General features: G+C 38.8%; 1 long non-coding RNA gene across 1 annotated transcript in view; it reads left to right on the forward strand.

Annotated features, from left to right (window-relative positions):
• Window positions 1–19,464, forward strand: part of LOC309620118 — a 49,942-nt gene extending 30,478 nt beyond the window's left edge. Inside the window, exon 2 of the long non-coding RNA XR_014239423.1 lies at window positions 135–19,464. This is a non-coding gene — a long non-coding RNA (uncharacterized lncRNA). The remainder of the gene's footprint in view (window positions 1–134) is intronic.
• The last annotated feature ends 1,202 nt before the right edge of the window (window positions 19,465–20,666 follow it).

Below are 20,666 nucleotides of genomic sequence, written 5' to 3' on the forward strand. Positions count from 1 at the left end.
GCTCCAGATGCGCAGGCTCAGTAGTTGTGGCTCACGGGCCCAGTTGCTCCGTGGCATGTGGGATCCTCCCAGACCAGGGCTCGAACCCGTGTCCCCTGCATTAGCAGGCAGCCTCTCGACCACTGCGCCACCAGGGAAGCCCAAGCTTCTTTTTTTTTTCAGAAAAAAATTGGATTGATTTTGGATCTTGATAAATTGATAATAAAGTTAATCTACAACAGTGTTTGTCAACCTTGCCACTATTGACATTTTGGGCCATATAATTCTTCATCATAGGGGACTTTCCTGTTCGTTGTAGGACTTTAGCCACATCCTTGGCCTCTACCCACCAAATACCAGTAGCCATCCCTCACAGTCGTAACCATCAAAAATGCCCCTAGACAGTGCTTAATGTCCCCTGGAGGGCAAAATTGCCCCTTTGAGAACCACTGATTTTTAATTTTTTTTATTAAGGTATAGTTGATTTACAATATTATAATAGTTTCAGATGAACAACATAGTGATTCAAAATTTTATAGATTATACTCCATTTATAGTCATTATAAAATATTGGCTATATTCCCCATGTTGTACAACATATCCTTATAGCTTATGTATTTTATACATAGTAGTTTGTACCTCTTAATCCCCTACACCTCTTGTGCCCCTTCCCCCATCCCTCTCCCAACTGGTAATCACTAGTTTGTTCTCTACATCTGAAAGTCTTTTCTTTCTTGTTATATTTGCTAGTATGTTTTATTTTTTAGATTCCACATACAAGTAATAACACACAGATTTGTCTTTTTCTGTCTGATTTATTTCACTAAGCATAATACCGTCCAGGTCTATGTTGTTGCAAATGGCAAAATTTCATTCTTTTTTTATGGCTGAGTAGTATTCCATTGTGTGTGTGTGTATATATATATATATACATACACATACACATACATACCACATTTTCTTTATCCATTCATCTGTTGATGGACACTTAGGTTGCTTCCATATCTTAACTATTGTAAATAATGCTGCTATGAACGCTGGGATGCATGTATCTTTTTGAAGTAGTGTTTTCATTTTCTTCAGACATATACCCAGGAGTGGAATTGCTGTATCATATGGTAGTTCTACTTTTAGTTTTTTGAGGAACCTCCATGCTGTTTTCCACAGTGGCTGCACCAACTTACGTTCCCACCAACAGTGGAAGAGGGTTTCCTTTTCTCTACAGCCTTGTCAACATTTGTTATTTGTGGTCTTTTTGATGATAGCCATTCTGACAGGTGTGAGGTGATATCTTATTGTGGTTTTGACTTGCATTTATTTGATGATTAGTGATGTTGAACATCTTTTTCAGGTGCCTGTTGGCCATCTGTATGTCTTTGAGAAAACATTTATTCAGGTCTTCTGCCCATTTTTAATGGGTTTAAAGGGTGGTTTGTTTTATTTTGAGATATATGAGTTGTTTATATATTTTGGATATTAACCCCTTATTGGTCATATCATTTGCAAATATGTTTTCCCAACAAGTAAGTTGCCTTTTCATATTGTCAGTGGTTTCCTTTGCTGTGCAAAAGCTTTTATATTTAATTAGACCCCATTTCTTTATACTTGCTTTTGTTTGCTTTGCCTTAGAAAACAGATCCAAAAAAACATTACTAGGATTTACATCAAAGAGTGTTCTGCCTATGTTCTCTTTTAGTAGTTTTATTGTTTCAGGTCTTACATTTGGGTCTTTAAGCCATTTTGAGTTTATTTTTGTATATGGTGTGAGAAAATGTTCTACTTTCATTGTTTTACATGTAGCTGTCCAGTTTTCCCAGTACCACTTATTGAAGAGACTGTCTTTTCTCCATTGTATATTTTTGCCTCCTTTGTCATAGATTAATTGACCATAAGTGTATGTGTTTATTTCTGGGCTCTCTAATCTGTTTCATTGATCTATGTGTCTGTTTTTGTGCCAGTACCACACAGTTTGATTACTGTAGCTTTGTAGTATAGTCTACAGTCAGGGAGCATCATACCTCCAGCTCTGTTCTTCTTTCTCCAGACTGTTTTGGCTCTTCAGGGTCATTTGTGTTTTCATACAAATTTTAAAATTATTTTTTCCAGCTTCATGAAAAATGCCATTGGCATTTTGACAGGAATTGCATTGAATTTGTAGACTGCCTTGGGTTGTATGGTCATTTTAACAATATTAATTCTTCTAATCTATGAACACAGTATATCTTTCCATCTGTGTTATCTTCCATTTCTTTTATTAGTGTCTTACAGTTTTCCAATTACAGATCTTTTACATCCTTAGGTAGGTTTATCTGTAGGTATTTTATTCTTTTTGATGCAATTGTAAATGGGATTGTTTCCTTAATTTCTCTTTCTGGTGCCTTTCCACTGGTATGTGGACCTGAGTCTCAGGATCTCTGGCTGCAGGGCCCTGGGAGTCCCAGGTCTAGTGCCTGCTGTACTGGTGTATGGGGCAGTGTCCTGGGCCCTCTGGTGGGCAGGGCCATGTCCAGGGGTGGCTGTAGGCTCAGGGTGTCTTTAAGGCAGCCTGTCTGCTGGTGGGTGAGGCTGTGTCCCTGTCCAGTTAGTTGCTTGGTCTGAGGCATTCCAGTGCCTACAGGCTGATGGGCAAGGGCAGGGCTGGGTTGTGAGGCTAATACGCTAGAGGTAGGATTCCAAAATGTCACCTACTGGCACTAGTGTCCCCATGGTAGAATGAGCTCCCCAAAATGGCTCCCACCAGTGTCTGTGTCCGCAGGGTGAGCTCCAGTTGCCTCCTGCCTCTCTGCTAGATTTTTCGAGATCAGCAGGTAAGTCAGACCCAGGCCTCTTTAAAATGACTGCTTCTGCCCTGGGTCCCAGAGCCTGTGAGATTTTGTGTGCACTCTTTAAGAGTGGACTCTCTATTCCCCCAGCCCTCTGTCTCTCTGGAAAGTAAGCCCTGCTGGCCTTCAAAGCCAAATGTTCTGGGGGCTCACCTTCCCAGTGTAGGACACTCCTCCCCCTGGGCTGGGGAGCCCATTGTGGGGATTAGACCCCTCACTCCTTGGGAAGAACATATGAAATTGTAATTATCCTCCCATTTGTGCATTGCCCACCTAGCAGTATGGGTCTTGACTATATCACGTCTCCGCCCCTCCTACCTGTGTTGTTGTGGTATCTTCTTTATATCTTTAGTTATAGAAGGTCTTTTATAATAAGTTCTGGTCGTTTTCATTGATAGTTCTGTAAATAGTTGTAATTTTGGTGTGCCTGTGAGAGGAGGTGAGCTCAGTTTTTTTCTACTCTACCATCTTTAAATTAACTTCTAAAAGATTAATTTCTTGTTCTTAACTTCTTTTCTGAAAAGCTTATGGATAAAACTAGTGGGAACCGACTCTCCACGTCCTTGCTGCTTCTTGTTGAGAGGATGCATTATTTCTTCTTATGTAATATATTAGTGTCTGATTAAGATGCAGATCTGGAAGTAGCAATGGCTCCCACTTCTTAAACTTTAAGTTTCTTAGGTCATTGCTGGTTCTTCTCTGGGATTGTTTTTTCTCATAAAAATAAACAAGCAACACGAGCCTACTGGTTCTACAGTGCTGGCCATCACCATCACTTGCATGTTTTGCAAACATGACTCTGAGCCCTTAAGCTCTCTTCTCTGGCAGGCTTGCATACTATAACATTATGGTTTCTATTCATTTACTCAGTGTTCACTGCTTTTACCTAACTCACCTTATTTTAATCAAAAATCTTAACATCAAGTAGTGCTCTAGTCAGAATGAATGCTGTTTTTTATGTCATGCAAATACAATATAGGAAAATATAAAGGAGAACCATGTTTCACTTTCAGAGGGTGTGTGATCCAACCTGCCAAAATTTCATTTAATTGCTATATAAACCCAAGAGTCGGTCAGGTGTGTTCAGTATAAACCTTCTCTGGTGTTTAAGAAAATTTCCAGCTGAATAGAATTTGACATTTTAATAAAAGGAAGTGTGGCATTATGCTGCAGTCTGCATGCCTGACTAGAAACAGCCAACCATGCCGAGAAGATTATAAAGCTTTTCCTCATGCCCTTTAACTTGAATCCAGTCATCAAAAGATTGATTTAGTTCTCAAACTTAATTTGCAGCTCTAATTTTATTATTTTTTAAAACCAGCTAGATCTTTTTAATCTGTTGGATCAGCTGCAGCTGTGTCTCTGCTTGCACTGTGGGATATAACTTACACCTCCGTTATCTCTAATCATAATGAGAGAAAGAAAAAACAAGTTCAGAGTCATTGCCCTCCTTAGAGTCAAATCACGTCCTTGACTCCAGGAACTGGAATAATCTTTGTCCTTCAGATAGAAGGATGTAGGGTTTAAGGATTAGGAAAATTTCAATAAATCAGAAAGTTCTCTTCATCAGTTTAGGGGAAAAAATATGTAGGGCTGTTTGCCTAATGCACACCAGAGTCCAAAGGCAAAACAAAAAAAAGAATATTGAGACTCATAAAAAGGATCATTGACCTGGAGTAAACATCACTTTTAAAAGCATGGCTCTTAACCTTTCTTCTAAACAAAGACAGAGGTGCATCCGTTTGCCGTATACATTGTGGTACTCTGGAAAACCCTGTTGTTAGACTACTGACATGCATTGCTAAGCTAACAGCCATTTATTGTAAAGCCAAGATACTCAGTTTTTCTCAGATGGTATAGAAGTTGTTTTAACATAAGCTAGCTGTTGGGAAAGAAGTTTAACTGCTTGGAGCACCCAGTCTTCCAGTACCTACTTCCTTTCTTCCTCTCAAGCTACGGGATGAGATTCAGGCTGCACTAGCTGTGTCTCTAGGAACTAAGGAGGACCCTCTAGGAACTAAGGAGGACTTGAGGAGAGGGGTAAAACCTCTTGAGCACCTGAATTGCTGTGGTATGTTTTCTGGGGACATGGACACTAGAAAGCTGCCAGCTGACCTAATCTCTGTGTATCTTTTTTTTTTCTCTTTCTCATGCCACCTGCCTCAGTGCTTGCTCACTCAGCTCTTTTTCTCTCCTTTTATGCTTTGTATTTCTATATTTCCAGTGTGTATTAGAGAATTTAGATATTTGAGAAAAGAAAAAAAATACATATATATATATATATACCTTAGGATTTTACCTCAAAGTGTTAGCATTTTTTTGCAGTCCTCTTACTTCTGCAGCCTCTTGTCATAGCCATTGTGTAATGTATTGATATCTCCAATTATAACTATACACGTTTACATCCTGTTTTTTCTATTCAACATGTCTGTACAAGCCAAACTGCCCCCATCCACCAAGATTCCTCAACTGTTCAAAAGGTCTAAAATTTTGCTCTGGTCCATCTGGCCCTAAGTCATAATTTAATGGGAGCGAGGCTTGGTGGCATGTTTGGCCCAGGTTTTATGTCCCCCTGTTTTCTCAGTCCTGAGTAAACATTCTCTATGTTTGATAATGTCATCTAATTTCTCTACTTCTTTTCTAGAATGATTAAGTATTCAATATAGAATAAAGGTACTTAATCCCACTCTTGAAAAACTTTGAGGGTTCAGAAAATTTTTTTAAAAGGTCAGCTCAATCTGTCTCTGTCTGTCTGTCTGTCTCTCCCTCACACACACACAGAGCACAGAAAAACAAACAAAAAACAAACATTACCTGCCCAGCACAGAACAACTTTCTAGAAATGGTGTTTTGTTGTATATTTGGAATCCAGACCCTAATAACTACACGTCATGGGGCATCGTTCTCACAGCAAAATGTTAGCCATAGGAGTGAGCACAGTATGTTACTGTTCCCTAACCCATACTCTGTTCCCAAGTCCCACCAAAGCATATATTGCAAAGAGCATAATTTGTTAAAACTCGTCCTGCCCCCCCCCCCAAAAAAAAACATTTGGGATGGAGATTTTGGTTTTCATTGACGTCCCATTACTTTCTCAGCCCCAGTCCCTCACGCCATGAATTTCTTTGCCTTGTTCAGTCCTATTTCCTTCAGGCCTGAAATAGCCTCCTTTGCTTTGGGAGTTTGGGGTATTGATAAAATTCCTGTGTGTTCCTGCGGGTGGACCCTCCTTTTTCCCCAGGCTATGTTGTCCCTGATGGGGCTTCTGCACCCAAGCAGAATTGGAAGGTGAGTTCTGGGGGAAAGCCTCTTATGGTGTTCTAATCCTCCCTCTTGAGTCCCGCCAAGCACCGAGCACCTGCTTTGAATGGCAAATCGCCTGGAGAGCTGCCTGGGCCTGTTCCCAGGTGGGCTGGACAGAGATCCTGAGTTCCGCAGAAGGAAGCCATAAGGGAGATTGAGAGTTAATGCAGCAGACAATACTGACTCTCAAGTACAGGCTTTAAGCCAGGGCACCAAAAGGAGAAAGCAAGACTATCACATTTCATGATTAGAAAACAAATACACTTAGCAAGGCATTCAGTACTTAGTTTGAGCCTAGGTAAAATAAAATGAGGGAATTTTTCTACAGCAGAGGCAGTACCTGTACTTCACCCAATTATTTTTTCCAGGGAAATGCAAAGACCTTCTTACCTAACTTCACGCCCCATGGCATCCCTCACTTATGCTGTCCTAGCTGCCCTGCATGACCTAGGAATACCAGCATTAGACTCAGTCTTTGAGTGAACAGAAGGGGGTGGGGTATGAGAGACATTGACATACTCGTTACCTTTTGTCAAAATATGCGTTTTTCAGGGTATCTTTTATAAGCACAGTCAGTTACTGTAAGTATGTATTAGTACCTTGGAAGGCACAGAGAGTCAGAGGGGAAATACTGTTTTATCAGAAGTTGTTTTAGGGGAAGGGAGAAGCATGGTATAAGCAAGTCTGGGTAATAATCGTGTCATGGGCTAATACCAGAGTCCTGGCCTCAGTTGGTAAAACACCTGGAGCCTTCACATGAGGAAAGAGATGAGGGAGTGAGATTGAACGTCCTAATAATATGTAGCATTATGTTAGAATTACAGAAAAATGAGTCAGACATTGATTTGTTAGTGGCAAATGCGTATTACCAGATGACTTTCAAAGATGGAAGCAGGGACAAGAGCAAATGCAACTTTAGTTCAAAGGGGAAAACAGAGGCAGACTCTAAGTTGCTGAGATGGAATTTAGCTTCATGGGCATGTGATTATTCATTCCTATACACATTTGCTGTACAATGGCTGCATGGGAGGAGGTAAAAGTGGCAAAGGAGCCAAGACAAGCTAGCTAAGGCATGTTGAGGAGATAGATAGATAGATAGATATACCACTCATGTCCCTGACCATTTTCTGCCTGACATTAAAAGGTGCTGGTTAACACAATGGCCTCAGCCTCAGCAGATTGAGGTTCTAGTACTCTCTCAGTTGTGGTGGCTGGAAAGGCAAATTCCTTCTCTCTAGCTAGGTCTTGATTTAAGTGTAGCCATAGATAAAGTTGCTGGAAAGGCATCACTTGGATGTTAATTACATCATGATGAATGAAAAATGTTTCTTCAAAATGCAGATATATTTCAGCAGAAATTATACTTGAAAATTTGCCCCATTGAAAACCACTTAAATGATTTGGTCTCAAATAAATTATTTTGTTCTTTATTTGAATTATTTTAGGAACACGGTTATATGGCAAAGTTTTCCTTGTAGGTTTAAAAATAGTTGGTCATTAACTGCCAACAATCTGATTCCTCCTAGAATGATTTCACTACTGTTCACACTTTTGGAAGAATTGACTTGATATACTGTTCAGCCTTAATTATCTGATGACTGTTGACCTTCAAGGCCAGAAGCATACAGCTCCAGAATCCTGATAGGAGTGTTGCTTTCCATGCCAGCAGAGGATAGAAGTGCTGCAGAAGTGATGTTTGCAGTGTCCTAAAGGATAGTGGCTGGTTGAGTTGCTATTGGACATGTCCTAGGTGAAGGAAGCTTAATTTGTAGTGTGCATCATAAATGTGATAGAAGAACTAGTGTGAGCCAAATGATTAAAAAGAAAAATAGGCATGACTTGTTGATTTTGAGGTTGGCCTGTCTGTATTACTAACCTCTGACTGATTTTTTTTAGACCAGGTTTCTTAGGAACTTAGAAGAATTGCCCTCAGGCCTTGTTTATATTAGGCAAGAGACAGAGATTCTACAGTGTAGTAGTATGGTTAAAGTCTCTTAGAACTGCACATAGGAGAAAATACAAAGAATGAACAAACATACAGAGAAATTCCATCTTTGCAGGTAAAAAAAGAAAGGGAGATGAAAACAACCACAGAGTATCATTTTCACCTATCAAATTAGTGACAACAAATAAAAAGAAAGCTAAGATCCATGAACAGTGAAGTTGCATTAAAAAATGACACACTGATACACTGTTAGAGGTAGAAATTGTTCCCGTTAATAGGAAAAGCAGTACAGCAACACTTTGTAGAATCCTGTGGATGGGTCGTCAAGTTGAGTATTTTCTTTCTGTCAGGTATGTCAAAGGCCAAATGTTTAATAGATAAATTTATCCTTTGTGGCATCAACTTCAGAAAATTATCAGTGTCCCCCAAGCAATCCTCAAGCCTGTCACCTGCCATTATGGATTTTTTTTTTATGACATTTTGCAGACCTAGATTCCAAGAAGATAGGTCTCAAACTTCCCTGTACCTGCAGAACAGCTAACACATGGTTTAAGGTAGTAAACATGTAATGCATATTTTATAATTAAATTTATAGTCTCAATTCATATCACTTCTTAGTGTCAAGAAATTGTGTGTGTGTGTGTTTTAAGTCATTGGTCAACAGCTGGCAAATAATAAATATTTGTTCACTCATTCATTCACTCAAAACAAAATGTAATAAGTGCCAGATACAGATACAACAGCAGAGTTTCAATTCTAGTGAAGGGGAAATGGACAATAAATGTGAAAAGTGGCTTATGTAATGTTGTTACAAGGTGATAAGAGATGCGTACAAAACACAGAACAGAATAAGAGAGATTGGAATTGCTGGTGGTAGTTTGCAATCTTAAATAAGGTAATCGGCATGGATCACTGGAAAGGTGTCACTTGAATAAAGACTTAGATGAAGGAGTGAATTATGTGGACAGCTGAGAGAAGAGTGTTCCAGGTAGAGGGAGAAAGGACAAAAGCTCTGAGGCCGAGATGTGTTTAGAAGGTTTGAACAACTGCAAGGAGGTCAGTGTGGCTATAGTAGAGCAAGGGGAGAGTAAATTTAAGTATTAAGATACAGGATGAAAGATGTAATAGAAGGACACATAAACAGGATATTGTTGACCTTGTTGTTGGATAGACCACGAGAAAAATGGGGCACCGCTGGGGAGGTTTGAACAGATAAATGCCATGATCTGACTTACATTGTAATATGATCATTCTGGCTGCTTTGTTAAGAAGATACTCCAGAAGGGCAAGGGTGGAGGCAAGGAGATGAATGGGAGGCAACTGCAATAATCCAGGTGACAGGTGATATGGCTTAGACCACAATGATGGCCGTGAAGGTGATGAAAAGAGACCAGACTCTGGATGCATTTATTGAAGGACTGAATAAATTAATAATATCATGGTATAAAACTAATAGTAAATCATAAAATAAGCCATGAATCTGCTATATGCTTATATTATCAAATGAATACTAGATATCTAAGTCAAAGTTACAATATTTTCAAATCATGAATTTTATTAATATTATTACAACATAAATTTTTAATGGAAATTTTCTACTAATTTTTTTTGACACTGCACAAGAGTTACGGCATATACAGAAACGAATAAAGAACAATCTAGTCTGGCTGACCTGTGGATACTATAGGGTCACGTAGATTTATTCACTGCCTGGGATCCTATGCACAAGAAGCTTTGCAGGGCCAATGATTTTAAACTATCAACTCTTTAAAGTAGCAAAATGCTCAGGGTCGCTGATAAATAGCTAAATATTGGAAGATCCCTGAATGACAACTCTCTATATGACCCAAGATTTTGAAAGAATTCTGTCCTGACATTTAAAATTTTCTTGATCATTTGTAAAAATTTGTCCACTTTGGAGCTCCACAGACCTAAAGATTTGGGGAACATGGAGAGGGTTCAGAAGACTGCCACCAAGATGATTAAATCGTTGGAAAATGAGGGCTATGAAGAAAGGTTAATGAAACTGGGATTGTTCAGCTTCGGAACTAGAAGACCAAGAGGGGATTTAATAATGGTCTTTAAGTGTATAAAGAGCTATTACACAGAGAATCCTCACCAGCTGGTCTCAGTTTTCTCTTTGCACAGAACAAGGAGAATGGGGTGTAAATTGCACCATGAGGGATTTAGGCAAAATACTAGGAAGGATTTTTCTGATAAAAAGTGTTGTTAAACACTGAGATAGGCTACCAGTCCAAAGTTCATCTGACTCTGCCTCCTAGCAGTGTACCTGCAATTCCAAATATATAATCCATTAATATCAATTCCATCTGTATTTCCTGACAGCTTACTGTGTGCAAGGTACTATAGGTTAGGTTATTTTCTGTGGAAGGTCATTGTTGCAATTCACCTATTGACTTAGAAGGAAAAGCAGTATAATTTGGATTATATAACAAGTGAGTTATAAATTCAGAAAACAGAAAGCAGCTACTTAAGATGGCATGACATAAGACCAGTTAACTTTGATATGCAGGTATTGGTGTAATATGATAGAGGAAAACAGAAAGTCTAGAGTGGAAGTGTAGGCCTGAAAGAAGGGGTGCAGGTAGGCTTTGGGAGGTTGCTGAATGGAATTGAGTCACGAGGAGCATTCTGCTCAAGGGCAAAGGCAATGTGACCGTTCTCCTTGCCTCCTTGCTCTTTGGAGTGGGCAGAGCAGCGGCGGTGAGGCTTGTACTACACCAGCCAGTCCCGTAGGTGAGAGGGATGTAAAACAAACAAACAGAAAAGACAGGAATACAGTAAACATTTTTTCCTAGTCCAGTTTAAATTCTAATCATGATCTTTACTTCTCCCACTATAAATTTCTTCCCCTTGGGGGGTGGGATGAGGTTTGGCCCAGTCGTTTTCTTAGATACTTTATTACTGCGGTTGGGCTGAGAAAGCAAAGGTTGTGAGTTTCTGTTTGATACTCATCTCGACTCATTCCCTATAAATTTGACTCATCTGTTTAATCTCTATTATGCTATAGTAGAAGAAATATGTGTCCTTTTGAGTTTATATCTGGTGTCCTTAACGGCTGTGAGATATTTAACATTTCTTTATCACCCTGAACTTTAAATTTCCTCGTCTGTAAAGCAGAGATAGTTATTACCTCAAGGAGTTTCTGTGAGAATTAAAATGTTTAGCAAAGTGTTCAGCGCCTAGTAGGTACTTGTCATAAGCTAATTCTCTATACCTTTTCCATGTAACGAACCATCAATTATGGAATGACATCATTCCATGTCTTTTCTCTGCTGAGCACCTTTGCTTTGAAATCTTTGCTTCAGTCTAAACCTCTCCATTTAGTTACCTTAAAGCTCTTGTTCATATGGTAAGGCACCTGGGTTGCTCTCGTTAAATAAGATACTTTCAAAAGTATGAATATCTTCCTTGAGAAATGGGCTGTTCAGAATGGAACACACGATCATAAATATTATCCCGTTTGTACAGAGTATAAATATGTCCTTATTATGACCTCCCACGAAGTGGAAAATATCTTTCTATTAGTACATCCTGAAATTGCATTGCTTTCTTTACAAGCACATTCTATTGATACTTTTAACACACATTCTGATGAATTTTTAGAACCTGGTTTTCTTTGGAGATGCTCTAAGTCTGGTTCTGTCTGAAGGTAATGCACTAGAGCAAATGATCACACAAGACTGTTTTGAGCCCACTGTATCTGTGATTCTCAGAGACTGGGCAATCCTGAATGAGTAATTTAATGTCCCAAATGCCTAACTGACTTTCCAAATAACATGAAACAAAACATAACGTAACATAACCCAACACAATATAAAACATTCCTACGAGTCTTCCTTTCAGGTTACTACAATAACCTCTTTCTTACTGGTAGACTTCTTGGAAAAGCTACTTGTATTTGCTACTTTCAGTTCCTCACCCATCAATTATTCATCTCAAAGAAATCTGGCTTTCCCCTCAAACTGCTTTCCCAAAGGTCACCCAAGAACTAATTGTAAAACCCATTGGTTTCTTCCCAATTATTTTCCTCTCTGATCACTCTGCAGCGTTTGACATTATTGACCATTTGTATCTGTACAATTCTAACCCAGAAAAACAAAACACACATGAATAGGAATATTTAAAACAGAAGTTTGAATGCAAGGAATTGCTTACATGGGCAATGAAAGAACTGAGAAGTCGGAGTAGACAGTGAGGTCACTCAAAATTAGCAATATCAGAAATGATGACAGCCTTAGGCTGGAGGACAAAGGGAAGAGGCAGGGTTACCAAAGCCCAGGAGAGGAAGTAACTTCACTAAAACTAGAATGACAGGGAGAACTAAAACCACAGAGGAGAAGAGATTGCCACTTAAGATACTATTTGAGGCAAAGTGAGAGGAATAAATACTCTGGTTTCTCCCCTCTTCCCACCCTCCAATCTTCTGTTAGTGCCCTGAATTGGCTGAATCCAGGTTGAAGTTAGGTATCCATAGAGACTGGGAAACAGATTGCAGAGGCCACCCCACCTCCACCTTGTCATACAGAATGGAGCAGGGGAAAGTAAGGAATGGGTATGAAGTAAAACAGACCCAGGATTGGCACAGCACCGTCGCCATTTGACATTCATTCTCACATTTCTACCTATGCACAACATCTTTACCCTTTGACCCAATATGAAGCAAATATCTTTCATACAAACACTCTCATCTCTATTCAACTAGGGAAGACAAAAAAGATCATAGGTCATTGTGTTCATCCCAATTAAAGAATCTTTAGATGACACTGTAGGGGAGCAAAATTTTGCCAAACCAAAATGTATCTTTGGCACGAGGATTATTTCAAGCTGAAAAAAATCAAAGCCCAAAAGACGCAAGAAGAAGCTTTGAACTTCTCCTTAACTACCTAAAAATGTAGATAGAGGACATATTCCAGGAAAGAGCCATCACCATAGATAACTATAGCATGAACTAGGTGTGTGGACAGGGATGGACCTAGATAAATTTTTTGGTTAAAAGTCCATTCTATGTCCCGTTGTCTCTGCCTGGCCCAGCAAACATTTATTTAAGAAACCTTTGCTTTTCCATCTCCATGTGAATTCCCTTCCTCCCCTTTTAATCCCAAACCACTACCCCCAACATCCTCTTTTGTCTTTAGCTAAGATGGTGTTTAAGGTGCGGTTTTGGCCATTTTAATGAGTTAATTTTCCTGGGTCTCTCCCATGTATACATGTTATTAAACTTTTGTTTGATTTTCTCCTGTTAATCTGCCTTATGGCAATTTAGTTCTTAAACAAACCACAAGAACCTAGAAGGGTAGAGGAAACTGTCTTCCTCCCCACCAATACAAATTTTACCTCATCAGATTCAGGTGTGATTCCTCATGCTCAGGAGACTAACTTGCAGAACTGCACACCTCTAACTCTCCTCACACAAAATACAGCAGGACTATCCTAATTTCTTAGTTGACATTTATTACTTCATTGAATAGAACTAAATCTGCTCAGTTACAAAACTAGAAAACTACAAGTCACCCTAGAGTCCTCTTTCATTTTCCACAATAAGTCTATCATGATTACTACTGATTTCACTGTTTTAGCATCTCTCAAATATTCCACTAGCACATTGATAATTCAGGCTTTCATTATCTCCCATTTGGATACCTGAAATAGTCTGCTAATTGGTCTCCTTGCTTTCACATACTGTGGATTTTTCCACCTTTAAATCTTTGATAATTCTGTGTCCTTTACCTGTAAAGCATGTTTCCCTCTTTACTTGTTGAAATTCAATTCATTCTTTAAAGTTTAATTCAAATATCACCTCTCTTGTGAAACCTTCTTTGATTCTCTACTTTCCTATCCATCATAAGATTTAATCACTACTTTATTTTTTTATTTTTACCCTTGTATATACTTTTGTTATATCTCAGATTGCATTCTGTAACTTTCTGATTTTTTCTTGGTCTCTACAGCTAGAACAACTTTGCTCCAGTCCCTACCAGAACGTTAGGGAAAAAGTTGGTGATTAGAACATATATGCTGAATAGAAGTCTTATCTGAATGAATATGTGAATTAATCAGACCCTTGATGGGTGAGGGCAAAATGCTTTAACATTGGCTTTAGATTTCATTGTGGGTATTAACAATTCTATGTTTAAGTTAAAATCATGTCTGAAGAGTACATTGTGGAGAGAGTGTACCTTCTTAACCCTGAATTCTGGGAGCTCAATTGTCTTGATTGCTTCTATGGAAAACATGTTAGAATGAACTGTAATAGAAGTTTATGGGTAAGAATAAAAGGCCTGGAGTGGTTCATGTTAGAGAGACAATGTGAATTACTGGAAAGAGCACTTGGCCTACCATTTGATAAACCTGGGTTGATTTTCTGGCTCTGCTTCAAGCCTCAGAGATTTGATACAAAAATCAAAAGGAAATATAAGGTAAAATACGTGAAAATCTTACATAAATGACTAAATGCTACTATACAAAAATAAGTGAGATAGTATAATGAAATTGTTAGATGTGTAGTATTTAGAGTCAGAGAGTCCTGGGTATATGTTTTGTGTCTGTTCCTTAAATCTCATGTGAATTTTGTCAAGTCATATAACCTCTTTGAGCCTCAATTTCCTCCTATGTAAAATGAGGATTGTGTGGTACATGCTTTCCAAGATGGTAGCTGTGATTAAAGGATAAAATGAATGCAAATAACATACCAAAATGCAAGGTAATTAGATTAGCTCTCAATGACAATTCTAACAATTATTATTTTAACTCATAAACAGAGCATCAAATCATGCCAGTGCAGAGACATATCAACATGGAAACTCATCAAGATGCATTCATTTTTCAGTTGTCTGGAAAAATTGTCCAAGGTGTATACTTCCACTTACTTTCATATCATGCTCTGAAATGCCATTCAGAGTTCACAGTGTGTTTCTAATCTAATGCATTGCAACACAGTGAACACTACTATGCTATGTGCTATGGAAACGTTGTAGAATGCCAGCGTGGATAACCACCATGTTGAGTCAGGCATGGTGGGGCACAGGGGAAGCTTTTTCTAATGTAATATTGAAGAAGGGACTTTTCTGATCAAATAAGTGTTTATAAAACTCAATTATGACACAGAATATGATTCTTAATGCTACATTCAAAGTTGGATCTCCAGTTCTCCCTAATTTTATAGATTATGAGATCAACTTGAACTGTTTTTTTTGAAATGCAGTATCTGACAAAGGAAGACATGACGTTAACAAGTCCTTTCTCATTCTTTGTGTGCTGTTTAGACATTAAGGTATACTGATCAGCATCTGAATTTCTAGTTGCTCTCTATGATAAGTACTATATGGTTAACTTGCGGAACTGCCTAGTAGAGACATGCATTATGGAATTTTATGGTTTGATATAAGATGAGAATGAGTTCATTTCTGAGTGACTTTAAGCCCAGAAACTAATACATCTCTAATATGAATAGGAGAGTTTAGTAACAATGTAAAAAATATTCTTTGTATTATCTCTCTGAGGACAATTTTAGAGGTTATTTTGCTTAATCCTAAAGATTTCCTGAAAGAAATCTGAGTTTTTACAACTATTTACCAGAAAAAGTATAGAAAAATCTGAGCATCAGACAGGGTGAGGAGCAAGCTTAAGAGGGCAACATTAAGATTGCTTAACTGTGAAGTAGCCTAAATATATTTTACTTTTAAAAAAAAGAAAGAGTAAATACTATGAGCTGGAAAACAAAATTCTATTTTCCCCCTGCTACTGAAATTCAGAGTCTTTTATTTTTGTCAGGTTTCTTGCAGAAAGGGAGTAGACAAATAACATGTTTCTAAAAGAAAAGATCTTCAAAACTCTTTGGTTAAAATAAACTACTGTTTTTGACTATGATGGTGTAACTCATACCAAACTAGCTTTCCCAAAATAAACAACCAAAAAAAACTGGACAAATTATATGAAGAAATGCTTTTCAGGCACTGGCAGCTAGAGACCTATGACTGCTAGAGGAGAGAAAAACATAACTGAGCTCCACAATATCTTATTTCCTCAACTGGAGCAATTTTTAAAATACAATGCGTTGAGCTGGATATAAGAAAGCATGAGAGTCTGCTCAGCTGTGGATACAGAGATCAGACTTCTGGGCAGCTGAAGATGCTAGATTCTGCCTGTCAGGTAATAAGGGAGGAGGAAGATGTGCAAAGGGAGGCACCGAAAATATGTGCGGGACAGCTCTATGAGCATTTGGCAGTGTGAAATGGAAAATTTGAAAGGAGCAAGTATGAAATATCTGTTATTAAACAAAATGTAAGAAGTATGAAGTAGAAAATGTGAAAGGGAAAGTGTAAAATGTAAAGTGTGATGTTACAGTATCGATTAGATTTTGTTAACATATTAGCCCTAATACAATCACTAAAAAATAAAGGAAGCATATCTAAGAAGCCAATGTAAAGCATAAAATTGGACATAAAATTGGAACTGAGCAGAACCCTGCAGGGCTCCCCCAAGTACAAAAGCCCCTCTATGTCCCCTGCCCCTTGTTTGTAGAAAAGCTGAAGTCTCCCAGGCCTCCCAGAGTCATAAAAGAGCAGGCTTGAGCAGTTAATGATTAGGATAATAGAGTCACAGTCTCAGTGTCTGATGCACATTCGTGAGTTGTTTTACAGATACTGTAACTGCCACCGGAGGAAAAAAGCTAACTGTATGATGACCAGACAATAGTCATGACATAAGTTGTTCCATCTTGAGCAGTACTGAGGCAATGGCTAGCACAATTCCAAGAACTGGCCCCAAGAGAACGGGATTAACATTATTGCTCATAATAATCTATATATTTGTGGGCATCAAAATAATTATAGCTTGCTCTGCTCATATAGGTAAGCAGGCAACAAAAATTTCCAGCAAAGAGATGCTACAGACCCATGTCAACATCTTCCACTCTGTGAATATGGCACCCTAGGTCGGCATGAAGAAGTTACAGAAGATGGATCTTCACCCATGATCCCATAGAAATGGAATGATATTTGATTGTGGGGAACTGAAAGCAGCTCTTTTGCCCCTTTCTTCTTTGCCCTTTTCTCTTTCCCTCTAACCTTAAAAGAACCTAATCATAGGAATGAGATCACTAGGCAGTTTAACCTAACTCCTGACTTATGCTCTACTGAATGCACACCATGCCTTGCCTAATCTGTTGATTCTTTTCCTAGATTAAAAAGAAGTAAGAATGAAGAATTAAGTAGCTAAAAAATGGCTAATTCTCTACTCCCAACAGCCCCATTAGCAATCCTGCAGGCAGATCATGTGGGCAAGATAGCATCTGAAGAGAGAGTCAGCTGGTCTGCACGCAATGGAGAATGATGTAGAATCCAACCTCCTGCCTTGATGATTCACTGAGCTTCTTACCCCTTTTTTCCCTTTAAAAACTGTCATAGCTGAGCAGAATCTTTGGAGTTGGTCTCAGAACATGAGTCCACCTTCTCCCCAGATTGCCAGCTTTTCTGATTAAAGCATCTTTCCTTTCTACTGACACTTGCCTCTCAATTGTTGGCTTTTGAGTGGCGAGCAGCTGAACCTGAGTTCAGTAACAAAATATAAAAAACATTTAATTCAACCAAAAGATGAGAAGAAACAAGTAATGAGGAACAAAGAGAGAGAGAGAGAACAAGAGAGAAGCAAGTGGAAACTCATATATAATCAAAGTTAAACTGAACCATTTCAATAATTTCATCAAAGGTAAATAGACCAAACCCTTTAATTAGACGATACGGATTGTCAGATTGGGTGAAAGGATAAAAAACTAACTAGGGATTGGTTATAGGAAACACAAGAGACTTTAAAGATACAAATAGGTTGAAAGTAAAAGGAAAGGAAATACATATACTATGTATACAGTAAGAGTAATAAGGCTGGAGAGTCTATATTAATATCAGACAAATTGAACTTTAAGGCAGGGAGTATTATAAGAGATGAAGAGAAACATTTCATAATGATAAAATGGGCAGGTCAGCATAGAGGCAAAAAAGTCCTAAGTATGTATGTACCTAATAACAGAACATCAAACTTCATAAATAAAAAATTGATAGAATTACACACATCAACAGATAGTCACAGTTATAACTGGAGAGTTTTATACCTCTCAGTAATTAATAGAAGTAGACAAAATCAGTAAAAATATGGAAGATACAAAGAATACTGGTGATCATAAGTAATGTCTACAAAATATGTCTGTAATAATTTATGAAAGTTTATAATGCACTTTTTACATTATTTTTTTAATATTGTCAACAGTAAGCCATAGGCAGAATGACTCAGAACTGCCAACCTACCCTCACCTCCCTACCCATCTTCATTTATCAGCAAGCATTTAAGCCACCTCTTGCACAGAATCTTTGATTTTGGGTAAATTTGGTCCCTGGTCAGATTTTTATGTTATTGTAACTCATTTTGCATCTTCTAACCAGTATCATAATGTACTAGACAAAGCCTTTTTTCTGCCATTGGGAAATTTCTAAACGTCAAGGGTGGAAAGTGGAGTCATCCTAGTAGATGTAAACCTAGAGACCATCTGGATACCCCTGCCTCTTGGATAGTCTAGTGAGGACACTTGTGATTATCCACCAACTAAAAAGTCATGGAGATATCTGCACCACAAATAATCCTTATTGGCTTGTTATCAACCAAGAACCCTGAATACCTCTCCCCAGGTCACTTTCTAAAGACTTGTGCCTTTTGTAGAACAGGTAGCTAACAATAGTGATTACTATATGTGACAGTATAATGTCACCTGAAACTGTATTCCTGATCCTAAGACCCACATTCAGAAGGTGAGTCCAAATTGCCTCTCCTTTGACGCCTACGATTTGCATGGTCTCTGTCCATTTGGCTGATGTAATAAACACTGTAACCACCTCTGAGGAGAATGAAATAATTATATGTCACAAAATACAGCCATCTACATCAGTGTCTGTCTTGGATTAGTGTGGTAGAAGCACTGTTCTTAATGTTTTATTTGAAACCTACCTGCATCTGAGTCATTTTAGGATTGCTTTGTATGAATTCATCATAATTTCAAATATTCCATAAATTTGCATTGCTGATGTTACTTCCATTTGTGTTAACAGTGCTATCTGGGGCTTCCCTGGTGGCGCAGTGGTTAAGAATCTGCCTGCCAATGCAGGGGACACGGGTTTGAGCCCTGGTCTGGGAAGATCCCACATGCCACGGAGCGACTAAGCCCGTGAGCCACAACTACTGAGCCTGCGCGTCTGGTGCCTGTGCTCCGCAACGGGAGAGGCCGCGACGGTGAGAGGCCCGCGCACCGTGAGGAAGAGTGGCCCCCGCTCGCCGCAACTGGAGAAAGCCCTCGCACAGAAACGAAGACCCAACACAGCCAAAAATAAATATAAATAAATAAATAAATTTATTTAAAAAAACAAAACAAAACGGTGCTATCTGGATGTCTTATGTAGGTATGCTGGTATACATGTATACTAATATGAGGTGCAATAGCTCATCCAAGGCAATGCCAGCTTTCTTGGTGAATAGATAATGATGAAAAAATGCTTACGTCAAGCTCCTCAGCTATGAGGCATAAAACGCCATTACAAAACCATCAAGAAACAAATTTTGCTTAAATGTCGACTATAGATGAAATTTTGCGGTCGTTTTTGAGGAATGTCTAATGCCTAAAAGCACTTCATTGAAGGAAGGTGGCCGCCAAAGTTTTTAATCCTTGTTATTTCTAAGTTGCCAAAGAACTTTAAAACATATTACTTCAAGAACTGGCAAGGATTGTAATGTCACTTGGATTTAATTTGTTCCAGGAAGCATCTTGCTTTAGGGTAGAGACTGGGAGGCATTAACACAAGGTTTGGAGCTCTGAGTTAGAAGGAAGTATGATAAGATGGAGGAGAGAGAGAAGCATTCCATCCTCATGACCTCACTGAGCAAATGAAAGATTATCCAAAAGACTTGCAGTACAAAAGCTTTCCTGTCAGACTAAATGGAATTCAGACCTTATTTTCAGAGATACAATATGCCGTATTAATGTGCATGGCTATCGGGTTCAATTCACTCTGAAGGATTTATTGAGTTACCTGAAAATGTATGTATGTACCCACATATACACGTGTATACACACCCTGAGGTTATGTTGTGCTATGCAAACACATAAATACAAGCATTATTAATCCATATCAACAATATAAAACAGCATTTTCACACAAAAACTGGAAAGGAGCACCACAGGGATTATCAGCAGAAGAGTTTTGGGGACTTCCCTGGTGGTCCAGTGGTTAAGAATCTGCCTTCCAATGCGGGAGACGTGGGTTTGATCCCTGCTCATGGGGGGACCTGGGATTCCACATGCTGTGGGGCAACTGAGCCTGCGCGCAGCAACTAGAGAGCCCACGCACCACAACTACAGAACCCATGTGCTCTGGAGCCCGCATGCCACAACTGGAGAGATGTCCGTGCATCACAACTAGAGAGAAGCCCATGAGCCACAACTGGAGAGAGGCCTGTGTGCCACAACGAAGAGCCTGCGTGCTGCAACGAAAGATCCCGTGTGTCGCAACTGAGACCCAATGCAGCCAAAAAAAAAAAAAAAAGTTTTTGATAGG

This window comes from Balaenoptera borealis (genome assembly GCF_965194805.1).
Source record: "Balaenoptera borealis genome assembly, chromosome: X".
Lineage (NCBI taxonomy): Eukaryota > Metazoa > Chordata > Mammalia > Artiodactyla > Balaenopteridae > Balaenoptera > Balaenoptera borealis.